Source organism: Lutra lutra, chromosome 11 (genome assembly GCF_902655055.1).
Source record: "Lutra lutra chromosome 11, mLutLut1.2, whole genome shotgun sequence".
NCBI classification, from domain to species: domain Eukaryota; kingdom Metazoa; phylum Chordata; class Mammalia; order Carnivora; family Mustelidae; genus Lutra; species Lutra lutra.
Genome location: NC_062288.1, coordinates 60,944,047 through 60,961,734, shown reverse-complemented (window position 1 = coordinate 60,961,734; position 17,688 = coordinate 60,944,047). Strand labels below are relative to the sequence as shown.

The 17,688-nt window shown below is 43.0% G+C and overlaps 1 pseudogene; it reads left to right on the top strand.

Moving 5' to 3' along the window:
• The first annotated feature begins 949 nt into the window (after window positions 1–949).
• LOC125080507 (60S ribosomal protein L9-like) lies at window positions 950–14,306 on the top strand (annotated as a pseudogene).
• Window positions 14,307–17,688: the final 3,382 nt, after the last annotated feature.

Sequence of the window (17,688 nt, the reverse complement as noted above, 5' to 3'; positions counted from 1 at the left end):
TCCTTCTCTATCATGTGGCAAATAATAATCTTTCCATTTTACGTGAGAGACTGAGGTATTTGGAGATTATTTTTATGTTGATTGCTGAAATAATTAGGGGGAAATGTAGCTTCATCTGGTTGCTTTATCTTGGGACAGAATACCTAAATTTATCATTACATCTGTTTGAGAGATTTTAAGCTACAGGTGGTGTGATTCCTTATTGACACAGAAATATGGCTTTATAATTTGGCTGTGAAATGGCATCAGATGCCAGACAGAAATATATCGTCATACACCAGCATTTCAAGCAACAGCATCTCTTGACTCTAAATCCGTAACACTTTCTTCCAACCGACCAAAGCTTTATAAGGCTTGCTCCTTCCCCCTACTCTGTCTTCAAAATCAACTACCAAGGCGAGTTGGCTATGTTTCCTTCTAGCAGTCAGTTCCCCTCATTCACACAAGTGATGTTGTACAAAGTCACAGCAAACACTGAATGAACAAATTCTGACATTGCTCTGAGAGGAAATTCTGGTTTGGATTCCTGCAAGCATCTGGTCACATTTCCATCAATGTCTCGATACATAACTTTTATTTGGTGAGTGTTCCTGTTCCTGTTTAAATAAGACACCTTATTTTAAAAGATACTGTTGATTCATTAACGTGGAGATCATGGCCAACAGCTCTGTAACTCATGCCTGAATGGAGTTGACCTCACACACCGACTTGCTCTCTAGGACACATCGTTGTCATCTTTCACTGAGGAACTCTCGAGGGCATTTTGAAACAGCAGATCAACAAAAAGCAAGAAAGTGTGAGAACTGTGTCACCACCAAACAGACTATGAAAGGGACACTTGCTTATAGGAGGAGAGCTGCAACAGGAAGATGACCCACTGCCTCCTCAGGGGGCATGCGTGGACAACTGAAACTTCCCATAGCTCTGCAAGAGTCCACAAATAGTTGTAATGGCCGTGAAGGTACCACAGGGTATTGATTCTGGGTTTGCAAATACATGTTGGTGAGTAGGAGAGCCCACAAATACATAATCTGCAAACAATGAAGATCAACTCTGCTTTTTATCTGCCCAGATCCTCCTCCTGGGACCCCACCCATTCTCTCAAAGCCATAAATTACCCACTTTGAGCCTTGGCCCATCTTTTGTCTTTGAAGCTGGTAAGCATGCCTAACAGTCCAGTTGTATCATCGGTGCAGGAGGCTCTGCCCCTGTGCGTGAAAGGAGAAGGTGGTGGGGAGCTTTTTGTTTTTAACAACTCTAGTTTGATATTTCCTAGCTATTCAGAATGCTTTTTGCTCCCTTGCTACATAGGCACAGTTTGTAGTTCTTCTTCGGGAGTACTTACACAAAAAAAATAAAATAAAGCTATGTGGGGCTCTTACCTCCGCCCACTCACTATTCCTGGTTTCTCAGGAAGGGCTCCTAGAAAGAAGAAATGGCTAAATATATCCCAACGCTGTCGGCTAAGTGTAACCCCCGACCCCCATCTGCTCTGGGTTGACGCTCAGGTGGTGTCAGCCTCTGCCTCCCCTTTACAGTAAAGGTGTCTCTGATACTCGTGGACTCCACGGCATTCTTGTGTGTGCCAAACAAAAACATCACTCTGAGAATAGTTTGCTTCTTGGAAGTTCTTATTTATGTACTCTTACTGCCTTCACCCACTTTGTGGGGTCATTTACTTTTCCTATTTTTATTTTGCTTGCAGAATCCATGCACACACAGCTTTTTGTTGGTTTTTGCCTTGTACTCAATTCTACCTAGGCTGTTCTTCTTTATATCTTGTCAATGTTGCTCATTATTATTTCCTCTCTTTCTTATTTGGTTCTTTAAACAAAACTTACAATTTTATATAAAGCCAACAGACACATGAGAAGATGTTCAACATCACTCATCCTCAGACGTAGGCCAAAACAAAACTACAGTGAGAGATCACCTCATACGTGTCAGAGCGGCTAAAACTAATGTGTTGGTGAGGATGTGGAGGAAAAGGAACCTTCCTGTGCTGTTGGTGGGAATCTGAACTGTGGAAAACAGTAGGGAGCTTCCTGAAAAAATTAAAAATAGAACTACCCTACCATCCAGTAAATACATTACTGGGTATTTACCAAAAAAATACAAAAACACTAATTCCAAGGGATACATGCATTCCTATCTTTATTTAAGCATTATCCAATAGCCAAACTATGGAAATAGCCCCAATGTCCATCAACAGATGAATGGATAAAGTAGTGGTATATATGTACAATGGAATATTACTCAGCCATAAAAAAGAATGACATCTTGCCGTTTACAACAACATGGTTGGAGCTAGTGTGTATTATGCTACGGGAAATAAGTCAGTCAGAGAAAGAAAAATACCATATGACTTCACTCATATATGGAATTTAAGAAACAAGGCAAATGAGTGAAGGGAAAAAAAGGGAGAGAGAGAGAGAGAGAAACCAAGAAATAGACTCTTAACTATAGAGAACAAACTGATGGTTACCAGAGGGTGGTTGGGGAATGGATGAAATACGGGATGGAGGTTAAAGAGTACATTTGTCATGATAGGAAAAAAAGAAGAAAGAAAGAAACCCAAAGTGAGATAACTAAAAATTTTTTAAAAATATAGCATGATTTTCAACTTAAAAATAGGTTGCAAGACTATTTCAGAAAATTTCTGTATACCCTTTAACCAGCTCTACTAATTGTTAATATTTTGAGCCATTTGCTTCATTATTCTCTTGCTTAACTATTTGAGAGTAAATTGCAGCCATCATGTTCCTTTATCCTAAATATTTCAGTTGTGTTTCCTAAGAACAAGGACATTCTCCTATATAACCATAGTACGATTATCAAGAAAAATCTTTACACCAATAAAATGCTATTCTCTAATTCATAATCTATATTTAAAATACAGCAATTGTCCCAATAGTACCCTTTCAAAAGCTTTATCCCCTCTGTTCAATGTAGATCATGCATTGCATTTAGTTGTCAGCTTATTATGCTCTCTCTCTTTCTCTCTCTCTGTCCATTTCCTTTGGTTTGATATTCTTCTTCTTCTTTTTTTTTTTTTAAGCAAGGATTATTGAGATATAATGAAAATCTAATAATGTGTATGTTTGATCATTTGATATTGTCCTACACAGCTCTTGGATAGTCTGTAGTTTTTTTTTCCTTTGACACTTTTAAAATCTTTGTAGTTCAGCTTGGATGACTTCTTTTTTTTTTTTTTTTAGTTATTTTAATAATTTTTTATTTTTTCAGCATAACAATATTCATTATTTTGCACCACACCCAGTGCTCCATGCAATCCGTGCCCTCTACAATACCCACCACCTGGTGCCCCCAACCTCCACCCCCCACCCCTTCAAAATTCTCAGATCGTTTTTCAGAGTCCATAGTCTCTCATGGTTCACCTCCCCTTCCAATTTCCCTCAACTCCCTTCTCCTCTCCATCTCCCCTTGTCCTCCATGCTATTTGTTATGCTCCACAAATAAGTGAAACCATATGATAATTGACTCTCTCTGCTTGACTTATTTCACTCAGCATAATCTCTTCCAGTCCCGTCCATGTTGCTACAAAACTTGGGTATTCATCCTTTCTTTTTTCTTTTTTTTTTTTTTTTTACAGCTTTATAAACATATATTTTTATCCCCAGGGGTACAGGTCTGCGAATCGCCAGGTTTACATACTTCACAACACTCACCATAGCACATACCCTCCCCGATATCCATAACCCCACCCCCTCTCCCAACCCCCTCCCCCCATCAACCCTCAGTTTGTTTTGTGAGATTAAGAGTCACTTATGGTTTGTCTCCCTCCCAATCCCATCTTGTTTCATTTACTCTTCTCCTACCCCCTCAACCCCCCATGTTGCATCTCCTCTCCCTCATATCAGGGAGATCATATGATAGTTGTCTTTCTCCGATTGACTTATTTCGCTAAGCATGATACCCTCTAGTTCCATCCACGTCGTCGCAAATGGCAAGATTTCATTTCTTTTGATGGCTGCATAGTATTCCATTGTGTATATATACCACATCTTCTTTATCCATTCGTCTGTAGATGGACATCTAGGTTCTTTCCATAGTTTGGCTATTGTAGACATTGCTGCTATAAACATTCGGGTGCACGTGCCCCTTCGGATCACTACGTTTGTATCTTTAGGGTAAATACCCAGCAGTGCAATTGCTGGGTCATAGGGTAGTTCTATTCTCAACATTTTGAGGAACCTCCATGCTGTTTTCCAGAGTGGTTGCACCAGCTTGCATTCCCACCAACAGTGTAGGAGGGTTCCCCTTTCTCCGCATCCTCGCCAGCATCTGTCATTTCCTAACTTGTTCATTTTAGCCATTCTGACTGGTGTGAGGTGATATCTCATGGTGGTTTTGATTTGTATTTCCCTGATGCCGAGTGATATGGAGCACTTTTTCATGTGTCTGTTGGCCATCTGGATGTCTTCTTTGCAGAAATGTCTGTTCATGTCCTCTGCCCATTTCTTGATTGGATTATTTGTTCTTTGGGTGTTGAGTTTGCTAAGTTCTTTTGACCTATCTTTATATTTACTGATCTTCTTTCAACAGGTTCCATCTCCTAATTAGCCCTTTAAGGAATTCTTCATCTCTGATATGATTTTTTCCCCTAGCGTTTCTTTCGTTTCCTTTAAAAAACATGTATAATTCTCTGTTGAAATTCTGCATCTGTTCATGCATGTTCCATAGCTTCCCACTACGTCTTTTAATATATTAATCTAAATTGAATTAAAGTCCCTTTCTGAAAGGTTCAACATCTTGGTCATCTCTGAGTCTAGTTTTATTGTGTATATTTATAGTCTATAGTTATCTAGTTTTATCTTTAAACAATAGGTAGTCTCTTTTATGTGCTTTTTTGCCTTTGTAAGTTTTGTAAGTCACATGCACATATATCTGTCAAATAGTATGTTTAACCTCAATTTGGAAAATCATTTGTTTCAGAAGAACTTGTTATGCATAGTAAGTAAGAAGATTTCTTAATTCAGCAGACTGTTTTTGGAGATTTTGTACACATAGACAGATGTTCTTAAGTTAAATTTGTGCAAGAGTTTGTGCTAACATATATGCAGATTAACGCCTAGTGATAGGTCTTCTTTTACTTAACTGTTTTCTCTCCAACATGGGGTAAAGACTAGGGACCCCTTTCAAGTAAAATTAATGTGAGACTCCTTTTGTTATGAATATCTCTGTGAACGGGATGACGTTTCAATGTCTGAAAGAGTTCAAGGAAGGAGAGGAAAGAACTATGCACTTTTTAAAGCCCTGTGTTTGGGGTTCTTCATGTCAGCTTGAGAAAATCCCCAGTCATGGTATCATGAATTCTCAGTTAGACATCTTTGTGGTGCATTTGCTTAGGAAGGGAACTTATCTTATAAAAGGCAATGATTTTCTAATGCACACATTGAACTATAAACAAATGCTCAGTCTGAAACCAAATTGGTAGAAGAAGAGCCCAAGAAATGATCTACAGTAGGATTTGTGCTTTCTGGAATAGTGCCTCTCTTCTGGCAAGGACTGTGCAAACTTGACACCGTATAAGAATGACCAGATCTCAAAATTTTAGACAGACAAATTATAGTGCATTGTCACAGGGAAAATAAGAATACTGAATTTTCATATTGCCCACATCAAAGGTATTATTACCTGATGCCATGGACCAATTTACAGAAAGGAGACGCTGTATTTGAGACTTTTATCTTGGCTTTATATATGGATTATTTCATTTATGTAAACATATAAGGTGGACGTTACGTAGAGTGAGCATGTAAGACCCAAGTATTGGCTGTTTGGGGACAGAAGATATTGAATTTACTTAATTTAACAGATTCTCACAAGCACGTATATTGTGTCAGACACTATTTTAAGAGCATTCTTCACACTAATTCATTCTGTCCTCAGAATAACCCTCTGACGTAGGCGCTGTTACTATCCCCCCATTGGAGATGAGGAAACTGAGCCACAGGGAAATTATGTACTTTGACCCAGAATCCCGAGTGGGGAGGTGTTTGAGTCTGGACGGGAAGCCAGACTGCCTGACTCCAGAGCTCTTGCTGTCAACCCCGACCCTCTGCTGCCCCGTGTGTACACATGACCACTGATAAAACATCAAGGGATTGTCCTTGGGAATAGTTCATCCCTGTCCCCACCCTCCAATGTAACGCTTTAAAAATCATCTCAAAGCAGGTGGGCCTTTATCTTTGGCCTATTTTTCTCAACCTGTGTAATACACCAAGGGCGATATCAATTCGTCCTTAAATATTTAATGACAGACAGGCCGTCCATCTCCTAGACACAAACGCTTCACTCTGTCTTGACACTGATGGGTCACTGTTGTGCACCACGGGGTCAGCTCTTTCCACTGGTTTGCAAGCTCCCTTAGCACACGAACCTCATTTTGTATTTCTTCTTGTGTTTCCACAGGGCCTGAACTCCGAGTTGAGTCCCTGGTTACCTGCTTACTGATGAGTGCTGCAAGGCAGCTGTTCAACGTTTTCCCACCGAGACACACATGCTAGACACTGTTCACATAAGTGACACACACTTGTGTAGAGGGGCAAGTCATTTACTAGCCATAATTCTACCCAGATATGCATTTATATAGCAACAGTGGGAAACTGATGTAAGATGGTGGTATGATACGACTCTACTTTTTCTTTTCTTTTTTTTTTTTACTCTACTTTTTCTGTCTTTATTATAGGAATACAGTTCTCAAAAGGTGAACATTTGGGAAATGTAACATTTTTCCCCTTGTCTACTATTTATAGATTTCACGTTACAGAGAACAGCTCTGGGATTATGCATCATTTATGATGGTATTCCTATCATCTAGCATAGAGCGTTTCCCATAGTAGGTTCTCAATAAATGTTAGTAGTTTTTTTTTCTTTTAATTAAGGCTTAGTCCTATTAGAAAAGAAGTTACTATATCTTTTGGGTCTCCAAAAGCTGAGTTTTTACTTTCTAGGACACGGAACGGAATATTGTTGTGTACATGCTAGTGACTTTATCTTCCACCTTGTCTCCATTCTTTAGTAACTTCTTGCCCTACGGAATCATGACCAAGACTCTTTTAAGAATCCAAGGCCCAGCAGTAATTTATGAATTTCTTTCGGTACCAGAAAGACACAATAAGACAAGTGTTTTTGTGAGATAAGAAACATTTCCGCAACACCACGAGGCATGAACTGAAGTGTAGGCAAGTAGTCCCACCAGGTGAATGATTATCTGCCGTTGCCAGAGTAAGCGGGCTCAGTGGCTGATGAAGCCATTGACCTTGGCATATTTATCATCATTACCCCAGGGGACAGAAACCAATGTATCTATTCTTGCGAATACACATCCATAAAAGGAGGCACAATCCAGTGGGAGACAATTTGTAGTTATAGGTGGTGGCGGTGTGTGTGTGCGTCTGTGAGAGAGAGAGAGACAGAAAGAGAGCAAGAATGTTTCATTTTTTACATTTTCTTTCCACTTTTAACTTTTTGCATGACATCCATCTCTAGTCTGCAAGCTCAGACTCCTAATAACCACTCCGATCTGCAAGACTTCAAGGGGCATAGTTTTTCCTTATAAGGGAGCTGAATAAGGCTGAAAAACAAAGACAATCTGTGTTATCATCTCTCAGACTATGATTGCCATCTGAAGAGAGGAGGCCAGAGGTGAAGGATGTGACCTTGGATGATGCTGGTGCTATCTATCCCCCTCCCCCACCGCCCCCACATAGTGCTATCTGCTTTCTGGACTGGAGTTTAGAGGCAAATTTGGGGACCTGAGTGCACACAGAGCACCAAGCCTGCTCAGCTGATAGTGAAGCAGAGCCCCCATGGAGGCTGTTGAGGGGAAAGGGGTACAAGAGGGCGGGGGCCAAATGCTCGGTCCATAGCAGTCCTGGGATAAGGTTCATAAGGGGAGAGAGGCTTTGTTTCCGGAAAGAAGTGGTCGCAGTTTCAGTTTGTTTGGGCTGCTGCATCCGAGTGCCCCAAATTGGCTCAAACAACAGAAATGTAGTGTCTCACCATTCTGGAGCCAAGAAGTCCAAGGTCGAGGTGTCGGGGTTGATTCTGTCAGCTCCATGCATCTTTCCTAGCTTCTGGTGGTCTTCTGGAGATCTTTGGCCTTCCTTAGTTTATGCATCGGCCCAATCTCTGCCTTCTTCATGCAGGATTCTCCCCGTGTGCCTGTGTTCAAATTCCCCCCACCTTTTTAAAAAAGATTATATTTATTTATTGGACAGAGAGAGACACAGTGAGAGAGGCAACTCAAGCAACACAAGCAGAGGGACTGGGAGAGGGAGAAGCAGGCTTCCCATCAAGTAGGGAGCCCGATGCAGGGCTCGATCCGAGGATGCTGGGATCATGACCTGAGCCAAAGGCAGACACTTAACAACTAAGCCACCCAGGTGCCCCCAAATTTACCCTTTATATAAGGACACCAGTCATACTGGAGGGAGTATGGGGCCCACCCTACTCCAGGATGACCCCATCTTAACAATACTTACATCTGCAATGGCCCTCTTTCCAAATAATGTCATATTCTAAGGTGCTGGGAGTTAGGACTTCAACATCTGAATTTGTAGAGTGGGAGGACACACAATCCAGCCCATGAGAATTCAGAAATGAGTTGGTTCAGTTGGGGGGTACCTTTTTTTTTTTTTTAAGATTTTTTTATTTATTTGAGAGAGAGAGAGAGAGCAAGCACAGAGGGGAGGGGCTGAGGAAGAGGGAGAAAGTCTTAAGCAGATCCCCCACCGAGTGCAGAGCCTGATAGGAGGTTCCATCTCAGAATCCTGAGATCACGACTATGAGCCTAAACCAGGAGTCGAAGTCTGAACTGACTGTACCACCCAGGCGCCCTGGGGATATCTTCCTATTAATTAAAGGCAACAGGAAAGACACAGGAAACGGAGAGAAGAACCAGGGGAACAGTTAAATTTTTTTCCTAACGAAGAATCAGACATGGGAAAGCAGAGCCTGTGGAGCAAAGGGGTAGGATTCCCTCAGCGTTTACCAGGACAGTCATCCCTTTGAGGACACTGACAGTATCCGAGTTGAAATATGATCTCTGGGTCAAAGAGGACTTAAGTCCCCAAAGCTTTTGCAAAGTCCCTGTGGTATGAGAATTCTAGCTGCCCAGAAAAATTACCCAAAGTCCTTGGCCTGATGCCTTCAGAAATATGGGTGTGCTTACTGGAGGGGCCTTCCGCATTCCCTGTGCTCTCAAAGATGGTGGGAACTATTTGAGGAGGCTCAGCTCCTGCAGAAGCATCCCGTCTTTTCAGCCACTTTGCTTCCCCATTTGTACGAAATAGGTCAAAATACATTATCTATCTCCCTGACAAATGCCAAGGTAGAATGATATTCAGCTAAGGTCGGGTAACTGCTTTGTTCGATGCTGGCATATCTTATCTCAGTCCTCCCAGAAGCCTATAGTACTACTCCAATTTTCTAGATGCAGCCATCAAGGCTCAGAGATCACTGACTTGCCCAGGGGCTCACACGGGCGGTGAGTCAGAGCCCATCGTTATGCACGCTGTATTCCTTTCATCCTGCCTCGCTGCTTCCCTAAGTATCTGAGGGTAAATCTTTGAAGAATGTGACTTTTTAAAAAGATGTTATTATCACAGTGAGGTAAGATTTCATTTTACCCCCATGGAGCCTCTGGTGTAAAATGAGGAGACCAGATTCAAATGATCTCCGTGTATTCACGTAGCCCTAGCATGTGTCTAAAATTATGACTTTATTTTCCTCTTTGGGAAGTAAGAAGAAGAGGATGTAGGCTGTCCATCTGGGTTTTTTTTTTTTTTCTCTTTTGTTTGTTTTTTTAAAAGATGGAATTTTAACATCTCCTTGAGGAATTTCCTGGTTCTCAACCAAGTATGTACAGCCCGCCTCTCGAAGCTCGTCTATTTTTGACTGCAATGGGATTACAATCTGCTGATTCGGGCGGCAATGTCTTTGGAGCCTCATATTTTTCTGTCCTCTCTTTTAAGCGCCCCCCGTGTTCCTACTGCTCCCGCAGAGCTGAGTGCAGGGAGCCTGGTTCGCAGCGAGCAGTAGCCCGTCTCCCTGGCCAGGGACACCGCTGGTCTTTCTGGGCCGGGATCGACTTCCGCTCTGGGCACGTCTCCTGTGGGCCCTGCAAACAGGCTTTGACTGATTGAGCTCAGAACACTCGCTTGTTTGTGGATATGGTAATGACGCCAGTAAAATTCAATTACCGTATCCCAGAGGACCTCGGCGAGCGATAATAAATTAGGGAACATGAGCTTTGGAGTATCTGAACTGAAATTATAATGGGGCTATTGAAAAACAAACAAACAAAAATCCCAAGCATTCATTTAATAATAGATGCTGCAGTTTTCCCCACCAAAAATTAGTTCATCAACCAACCCTTTGTTCTTGTCAGAAAAGAATGTGCCCTCGACACAGCCAAGAACATTTTATCTTAATTACTTGGTATTGTCGTCGCCCCCAGAGCACACCTGGCTTCGGGGTAAGTGGTACACAGGGAGGAAGCAGCCGCCTGGAGGGGTCCCCCAAGGCCACAGCACTAATCCATGCTGGGCTCACAGATGCTCGCTGCCGCCCATGGCCTTGGGTTTCAGGTTGCCATCTAGGCCTGGGGTTTGAATGGAGGTTGTAATCTCAGAAGGTCCGGCTAGCACTTAACCACTGACATCCATCAAGAATATCAAGGCTCACACTGTCTCATTAATTTGAACCAGCTTTCCTGCTATCAGATCCTTTTTCATTTCTAACCTTTCCACCCTGCCTTTCTTCCTCTGTGCACAGTTTATAGCATCTCCTGTTTGTGGTTTCCGTCGGAGACTTGTGCTCTGGGAGCCCACTCTTGGGGAGGTGGGTGAAGGTGCCTTTGCCCTCCTCCACGCTACAAATCGGCTTTGCGTGTTTCTTCTCCAATGTGAAGGTCAAGCGCATGGAGAGAGAAAGAACATTGACAGCATTCTGGATGCATCTGTAGCCTCTATTCTGTAGATAATTTTCAAGCTAAAATTGCTATCTTCCTTCACTTTATCTCCTTTCTCATCCAGATTCCAACATCCGAAAGTGTAATGCAGAATTGACGGATTGCTGAACAGAGGAGACATGAAGAAGATAACCAAGGTGCTAAAAAAAGAAAAAAAAAAAAAGAAAAGAAAAGAAAAAAAAACTGAATTAACACTAGCAGGTCATTTTCCACCTGTGGTAAGTATCTTTTGGGGTCTCTGAGAGACCAAGCCCCTTTCTTGGAGAATTGCTCCTTCCTCCCCCCCACCAACCACATGAAGGACTGTAAACTTGGGTCACACTTACTTTCCATGACTCCCTGAGGCTGGCTGATCTTTGACTCAAGCTAGGCACAAGAGAATTTTGTTTTGGGAGCTGCAGTGTCAAACAGCTATTTGGTTGGCTGGAGCTTGGAGAAGGTAGAGCTCTGGGTTTTAGGGCCACCATTTTCAGCCATGTGTGCAGACAGGTGGAAAGTGAGGGGGTGGGATAAGTTTTGCCATGAATCAGAGATGTTGAGAGAAGCAGACCAGAGATGTCCACTCATTGTATAAAGGATGACCCTCCATTCTCTCTACAAACAACCCTCAACTTCTGACTACGTCCGCTAAGACCTTGTGCCTAAGGCGGCATCTTTAACCTCAACCCTTTATTCCCTCTTAATCTAATTATCTTCTTGGCCAATGCCTGTGCCACATTCATCTTTTCAGTGCCTTAACCATTTTCCTCTAATACCCACACATTATAAAAATTTAATGTATTATTTCATCAGAGACAAGTGATCTGGCAATTTGTGACACACTGTCTTAGAACTTGTCAAAATTAAGGGTGAGTCTTTCCATCCCAAAGAGACAGATGTTTCAGAACATCAAAAGACAAAAAGCAGCCAAAGGAGGAGTTTACTGTCCCTTTATTTCCCGTGAAATACAATGCCGAGCAGGGTTCATATTTTACCCACACTCTTCCTGTCCTCTGCCAAAGGAGGGATTTCATCCAATGTCCCAGCTGTTCTGGGGTCTGCACTGGGGGGGCTGGGTTGGAAGGGGGCGCACGCAGGAGGGTTTTGCTCACATGCCACAGCTGTGCCTGGGGCCTCTGTACAGGCAATCAAGCGACCTTCCCTCAGGCAGAAGCCTAGGGAAACATCCAGACTGACTCTCCTCATTTGGCACAATGAAGGGCAAATATCTCTCCATTATCTATTAGGAAACGAATTAGCAAGCACAATGTCTAAATAAAGGGGAACTTAAAGAGGAGATCATATTTCCCACTCCCTAGGTATTAATAATATTCTGCAAAAAGGTCATGGGTCTTGGTATCACTCGTTTAAGAACTATGGTCACAGTTTATTAACCTCTTATGTTCTCCTCTGGAGAAAAAACATTAGAATATAAGGTGTTTGGGCCAACTGAAACCTAAACCTAAATAGGCCAATCTCTGTGCTGGGCTTTTTACATGTACCTTATCCAAATGTCACAGTGGTTCTATAGTATGACAATAGCACTACAAATTTTCTAAGAAGTTAGGTGACTGACTCAAAGGCCACACAACTGGCAAATAGAAAAGTTGTTAAGTGACAAATCTGGTATATTTTATAAAAGGTCACATAGCTGGAATGTGGCCTTGAATTTACCTTACTCCTAAAGCTAGCCTAATTCCATTGCACTCCAGTACAATATTTCCCAAACTTGTCTGATAAGACTCCTCAGGGTAGTGCTTATTAAAACTCCGGTCCTGGGTCCAATCCTCCTGCAGATCTAATAAACCAGAATCTCTTAGAAATGGGTATGGTGGGGCACCTGGGTGGCTCAGTGGGTTAAAGCCTCTGCCTTCAGCTCAGGTCATGATCTCAGGGTCCTGGGATAGAGCCCCACATCGGGCTCTCTGCTCTGCAGGGAGCCTGCTTCTTCCACTCTCTCTGCCTGCCTCTCTGCCTACTTGTGATCTCTGTCTGTCAAATAAATGAATAAAATCTTACAAAGAAAAAGAAAAAGAAAACGAGACGGGTATGGTAATTTACCCCAGGTGAATCTGACCTGGTAAGTTAGGTAAATATTGCTGGAATGCCTTAAATTCTTTTTAACTTAGAAATTCTTGGCAAGATGTATGCAAAAAACAAAAACAAAAACAAACAAAAACCCCTTTATTTAAAAAAAAAGATTTTATGTATTTATTTGAGAGCAAACAAGAGAGAGAGAGAGGATGAGTAGGGGGGAAGGGCAGAGGGAGAGGGAGAAGCAGACTCCCCACTAAGCGGGAACCCAAGGTAGAACTTGATCCCAGGACCTTGATCCCAGAATCCCAGGATCAGGACCCAGGCTGAAGGCAGATGCCCAATAGACTGAGCTTCTCAGGATTTTCTCTTTTTAATACACTTTTTATTTGGGGGATAATTTTAGATAAGCAGCTAAGTTGCAAAGATAACGCAGAGAGAGCTCACCCACCTTACCCCACCCATTTCCCCCGTCACATGAAGATCTTACACAACCATGGTCCATTTGTCAAAATGTGGGAACAAACACTGACAAATGACTATTAGCTGTTAGGATCACTTGTCCTGGATATGAGGATGTGGAAGGAAAGAGAAAGACAAGCCAGACCATAGTTCCTTTTTCTTTCCTTTTTCTTAAGTAAGCTGAAGCCAGACAGGATTGGAAGAAGGTGTGTGATCAAGAAGCAAACTGAGTTTAGACCTTTGCTGCATCTATTGTGAGAAAGAACACCATTCTTGGCAATCAGACTGCCAACATTCCAAAAAATGTTGACATCACTCCGAAGGGATCCACCCTTATTGCGAAGGGCACCAGAGAAACCCTGCAGAGGGACTGCAGTCCCATCAATGTAGAACTCGGTCTCTTTGAAAAATTAAAAAAAAAAAAAAAAGAGGCTTCGAGTTGACAAATGGTGGGAACTAGAAAAGAACTGCTATTGTCCGCACCATCAGTAGTCAAGCGTGTCGCACTGGGTTTCCGTTACAAGCTCAGGTCAGCGTGTGCTCACTTCCCCGTCAACGTTGTTATTCAGGAGAATGCTTCTCTTGTTAAAATCGGAAATTTCTTGGGTGGAAAATACATCCACAGCGTTTGGATGAGGCCACGTACGACTTGTTCAGTATCTCAAGCCCTAGAGAGATGAGTTAATTCTTGAAGGAAATGGCATTGAACTTGTATCCAACTCAGCTGCCTTGACTCGGCAAGACGCAACATTAAAAAAACGAGGGTATCAGAAAATTTGGGAATGGGGTCTAGGTTTCTGAAAAAGGAAGAGTTCATCAGGCTGGTGAGTAAGGCCTACGTTGTCCAGCTACCGAAATGACAAGATGATGGATGATTTTTCAGACGTATTTGTGATATTTTAAAGAGGCAATAAAAGCTATATTGATTGGGGACTTTCGCTTAAACCAATAAAAAAAAGAAGCAAGTTGAGATTATTTCCCGCAGGATGGAGACGGTTCTGGTAAGAACAAAATACATATGCATGTATGAGCTGTGACATGCAAATTGTGTAATTTTGGTGATTTCATGGATGAGTTCCACGCGTTTCTATTTGCCTTTAAAATTGGCATTGCAGAATTCATACTAACAATTTAAATTTTTGTTTTCTTTATTTGGCATGGCCTTAAATAGCAAATAAAAAAAATACCGTAACTAGTTGAGGTAGAGACTGGAGCAGAAGGAAAAAAACTATAGGTTAGTTCCCCAAGGGCACTTTTTTTCCCCTTATTTTTTGGACCAGGGGCTCCACATTTGCCTTTTGCACGGGGTCCCACAAATTATCTAGCCAGGCCAGCCCATCCCTAGTCAAGAGCCATTGTGTTGACAAAGCCACTGATGGTGACAACTGTGGCACCCAGACAGATAACAGGAAAGACATATCGGGGGAAGGGGCCTTTCTGCCATCCTAGGCAGTTACAGCAGTGAGGGGGTGCGTTCTGCCATCCTAGGCAGTTACAGCAGTGAGGGGGTGCGTTCTCCCGCACTAAGCAACCCAGAAGGCTACAGGCACCTCCGGAGGATTCCTGATATTTTAGCGCTGCTCGATAGGGCCTGGGGCAGTGGCATTCCTGTGGGGCGTTCCCAGTGGCCAAGTGTTTTTGGATGCAGAAAGTGTCATGGCAAATGCCACATCAAGAAGCAGTTAGACGCTTGACCTGCCCCAGGCATGTGGCTTCCGGACGTACCACCCTAGATCGTAAGGCTTAATTATGCTTGTGCTCCAGTGGGCAGTGTTTCTCTTTTAGCTGGAGTATTCAATCAAAGAGATATCTCAGCATCTCCAAAACCTGCAAACTCATTAAACACAGAATGGGGTGTTTCTGTGAAAAGACCGCACCGTGGGTTTGGGACAGCAACTTTAATTTATATCTGAAAACAAATTAGCCTAATGGAGCAGAACGGATGCAAACGGCTGTACGCCCAGCCTGCACCAGGAACCAGAACATGGCTCTTGGGCTAATTAAAGGACACAACGGCACTTTCCACGCTCTGCCATTTGTGCTGCAGTGTTCCTTTTAGGATAAGGTGTTTCTTTTATAATAGGAAGGATTTCCAGCTGGTGGGGTGAGGTCTGTCCTTCTCTGTGGAGTGGGGTCATGTTGCTGGGACACCTGGAAAGAGATGGCAACCTCAAGCAGGAGGAGTAACCCTTCGTGTGCCAAGGTGTGACTACGGGCAGCCCTGGTTGTGGGTGTGTCCTCTTCATCTTGGTGACAGCTGTGTCACCCAGTGGTGTGACATGGGATCAAGCATTGAGCCTAGTTAGTAGCTGGTCAACTCAAACATCCGCCTAGAGCCCTTCTGTCTGTGGAAATCAGAACGGGGGTGGGGGGTTGGTCTTCTCCCTCCCCCTCCCCAGCCAGCCTCTGGAGGCTTCTCCCAACCTCCAGCCTCCGGTTCTTCTCTATACCTCTTGTTCTCCTACTCTGTCTTCATTAGTCTTCTTTCCTGTCTTTTTCTTCACCTGCACCAGTGTGATTTCTGCCAAGATGGGAACACTCTCTGCCTTGTTTGCTGTGGTTTCCTGGGTCCCTTGCACATTGCCCAGTACATGGTAGGGGCTGGGTAATCATTTGTTGAGTGAATTGTCAAGTGGAACTGGCCAGCCTGATTCTCCATATGCTACATCCCAACACCGTCACCAACCCCCACCCCCATGCCCTGCTCCAGCTGCATTAGATCTGTGAAGATCTGTAGCTCACCTCCACACATCTTCGTGTGCCTTTCCTTTCTCCCACAATACACATCTCCCCTTTCTACCTGTGCTCAGGCTCTCCTTTCTCCCTTCACATCCCACTGCAGCCTCTACAACTCCGTAGTGCCTTCCCGCCGTGCACACTCACAGCTGAACCATGCTCTATGGGGCTTCTTTAGTTAGCATCAGCCCCAAGTAACGCTAAGCAACTTCCGGGCCAAACAGTGCTATGTGTGTCTTTTCCCCCAACCCACGCACTTTAGATGTTTGACAAATGAATATACAAACGCCATGTCCAAAGAAACACAGCCTGCTAACAGCAAGGACCAGGCTAGTGCCCAGATATCCGGTCTTCCATCTGTGATACCTTGTTATTTCCATCAAAGAATGCCTTTGAGAGGACATTCTCACCAACTCTCCCTGAACCCACAGCATGGTTTCTGCACTTCTACAAACCTCAGCTTCCTGGTTCCTATTCTTTCTTCCGAGAGCAACCCTTCCCTTAATTTGTCTTTATCCTAACTCCTTACCTTAATCACAGTGTCCTCTGATTAATTAATTTTCACAAAGTGTTAAAAGCACAGAGAGATTTTGGGTGTGAAGATTTTGTTGGAATTTGCAGATGTTTTAAAGTTACTTAAACCGAAGGAAAAAATCCTGAGCACATTCACAAGTTTTCTGGTGTCTGTTTTATGAATTCATTTTCGTTTTCATGAAAAATTTCAAACACACATAACACACATAAAAATAGCCAGACCAGTACAATAGTAGGAATAGTACAACCTCACAGATTCATCATGCAGATTAACAATTATCAATGATTCGCGACGTTTCCTTTTTCTTTTTTATTCTTTGTTGAATTATTTTAAAGCACATTCCAGACAGCATTTCATTTTATCCTACTTCAAAATGCCTCCTTTTTTAATGTAATGACACCTACCAAAGGAACAATAATTCCTTAGAAATGTAATAAAATCTTCTTGGGGGTATTTGAGGGGGTGGAGTGGAGCTTCTCTGTACTCTCTAATTGCATCACAGAACAGAATAACCCCCTCTAAGGAAGGATGTGTGCCTATTTACTTTCATACAAATTTTAGATGGAAGTGTGAAATGTCTCATACTTTTTGTCCTGGGTGAGTGGAGCTTCATTAGAACTTTCATAACCATCTTTGGGCTCCTGGGTGGCTCAGTTGGTTAAGTGTCTGCCTTCAGCTCAGATCATGATCCCAGGGTCCTGGGATCGAGCCCGCGTCTGGCTCCCTGCTCAGCAGGGAGTCTGCTTCTCCCTCTCCCCCTCTTCTCCTCCCCCAGACCCCGGCTCATGTTCTCTTTGTCTCTCTCAAATAAGTAAATAAAATCTTTTAAAAAAAAAAAAAAGAACTTTCTAAATCATCTAGAATTTTCTCCTCTTAAGGTCCCAGTAGATGCTGGCTTTGGAGAGCTGCGTGCTCTCGGTGGCCCACCCACGGGCTGTGCTCA